Below are 2,398 nucleotides of genomic sequence, written 5' to 3'. Positions count from 1 at the left end.
TTCCTGGTCTGTGCTGTCAGTTATAGTTCTTGGAGAGAAATCAGAAATGAATAAAATTGAAATTGGCAGGGAAAAGCTGTATAATAATTAGAATTGGCCTAGAAAACTTACAGTCACTTTATCTCTGCTTCAAACTGCTGAAAGTTTTTACCGTTTCTTTCTTATTTGTTTATTAGATTGAATGAATGTTACACTCGTGATGCTGGCTGGTAATCTGACCTTTTGGACCAGTAAAATGGGTTTTAAGCCACAAGATAATATTGCAGATTACAACAAAGATGGCAACCACAAAGAGTATTCACTATAGAAAGTGAATCCCTGAATTGTGCAAATCCTTTCCTTTTTACTGGCTGAATTTTAGTCCCTTGTCCGCTGCTGCTTGGCATAGAAACAAACAGCTGATGCAGCGTAAGCTGCTGTTTGAGGCCCACGCTGCTTGTCAATGCAGTTCAGGCCATCTTTGTTAAATCTGCTCGGGTGGGGAGGTGGCCTGTCTGTGCAGATCTGTGTCTGTGTGTTGGGTGTTGTCATGGCTGCCACCCTAAAAAAAGCCATGCATGTAGATCTGTGTTCCTGAGAAGATGTCTGTTATGCTTAAAGTCATGTGATGAAGGAAACAAATCCTCCGCTGATTGCCTATTTTTACTTAAGACATACAGCRTTATGTTGCAAGAGTTGAAAAACATTCGATAAACAACTTTATAATATTAAAATATTCTTGTTTAACAAAAACCCAATGAAAAATTCAACACTGTGGGGAAAACTAACACCATTATTTATTAGCAGTAACACAAATTATTAAAATCAAAGCACTTTGCTCACTTGTCTTTTTTTTCTTTCTTTAAAGTTCCMACCTCAGTCTTTCTGGACTTTGACTGAGCCACTGCAACACCTTGATTATTTATCTTTTAGCCACCATGTTGTATATTTGCTGATGAGTTTGGACTCATTGTTCTGTTGCATGACTCTGAGTCAAGCTTCAATGGTTAAACAGTTCATGAACTGTTTCCTTCGGACGAAAAGGGGTTCTCAGACTTTTAGCTTCTTTGCCACTTAAAATTAGCAGAAACTTGTGACTTTGACATTGCTGCTTGATTTATACAAACAACAATAAGCTAGTAAAAATAAAAGTATAGCGACCAACATAAATGACCCCAAATACTGTTTTTGTTTATTCATTTTTGAATGCTTTTTTTAATCTGTTGCAACATTTATAACTAAAATAAGTCAACAGCAGCAATTTTCCTTTCAGGTGACTTCTGGAAGTCACATGGAGAGACCTCAGTTGAGCTTTTATGACCTACTTTGAGTTCTGATACCATCTTTATGAACCACCAATCCAAAGGTTCTTTATCAGCTTAACGTCTGCATGGTGTTCAGGTCTTATGGCTTTTAGCATGTGCACATGTTGTGAGATGGGGAGGCTGTGGCAGAGTGGTTAGAGGAGTTGTCCTGTAACCGGCGGGTTGCCGGTTTGATCCCCCTTTTCATCCATTTCAGTCATTGTATCCTTGGGCAAGACACATCACCTGCCATGTCTGTTGGTGGTGGTCAGAGGGACCAGTGGAGCAGCATGGCACCCTCGTGTCTAGCTGTGTCCAAATTCAGGGGCTGCGTCCTCCGAAGCCCGAGTCTGTTTGCGTCCCAGCACTGCGCTGGAGGCTGTCCAAATTCAAATTCTTCCAATGCATCCGACAAATACGTCCTCCTTTTTCCCCCCGATTTGAGGGACGGGTCTGTTGGATCCTTCTCGGCCCACCCTATCCCATAATGCATTGTGCCGACCGAAGATTTTTTAGTCGTAATGGCAGACGAAGCAAGAGAAAGGAACAGTTTTAAATAAAAATCTGGTGGTATAAAAATGAAACGTTTCAAGCGGTTGTGTTGTTAATGCTTTTGTCATTTGTTTGTGTTGTTTTTTAAATACAGTATTATTCTTGTCAGCAATCAAACGAGCTGGTAGAGCGAAATAAACATGTTCTTTTAAATAGTTCTTTAAATGTTGCCTTTAAGCTAATATATTGTTTTATGATATTTACAATACTAATAAATTATTTTTCTTATTTCAGTCTATTTTTGCTACTGTTTAGCATTGTCATGGTTGTTGGGCAACATGGCATACACTGGGGTAAGGGCAGGAATAAAGCAAAAGCCTAGACTATCCAAATTCACAGCAAATTTTTTCCGTTCTTCACGGTCGACCAAGGACCGTCACCTGGCCCACCTAGACCGGGTAGGTGGTCACCTAGACCGGGTCCTTTGAAGGACACAGTCCCTGAATTTGGACACAACCTCTGTCAGTCTGCTTGGCAGCTGTGGCAACCATCAGTGTGTGAATGTGTGTATAAATCAATAATGTAACGTGTCTTTGAGTGTCTAGAAAAGCGCTATGTAAGAT

The 2,398-nt window shown here is 40.2% G+C and overlaps 1 protein-coding gene across 3 annotated transcripts in view; it reads left to right on the top strand.

The window, feature by feature from the left end:
• Positions 1 to 2,398, top strand: part of dnajb6b (DnaJ heat shock protein family (Hsp40) member B6b) — a 26,690-nt gene that overhangs the window by 6,459 nt on the left and 17,833 nt on the right. The window lies entirely within an intron of this gene.

The sequence above is a fragment of the Austrofundulus limnaeus genome, unplaced genomic scaffold, assembly GCF_001266775.1.
Source record: "Austrofundulus limnaeus strain Quisiro unplaced genomic scaffold, Austrofundulus_limnaeus-1.0 Scaffold100, whole genome shotgun sequence".
Classification (NCBI taxonomy): Eukaryota; Metazoa; Chordata; class Actinopteri; order Cyprinodontiformes; family Rivulidae; genus Austrofundulus; species Austrofundulus limnaeus.
Note: the sequence above shows the minus strand (reverse complement) of the source record. Positions and strands in the feature narration are given on the sequence as shown.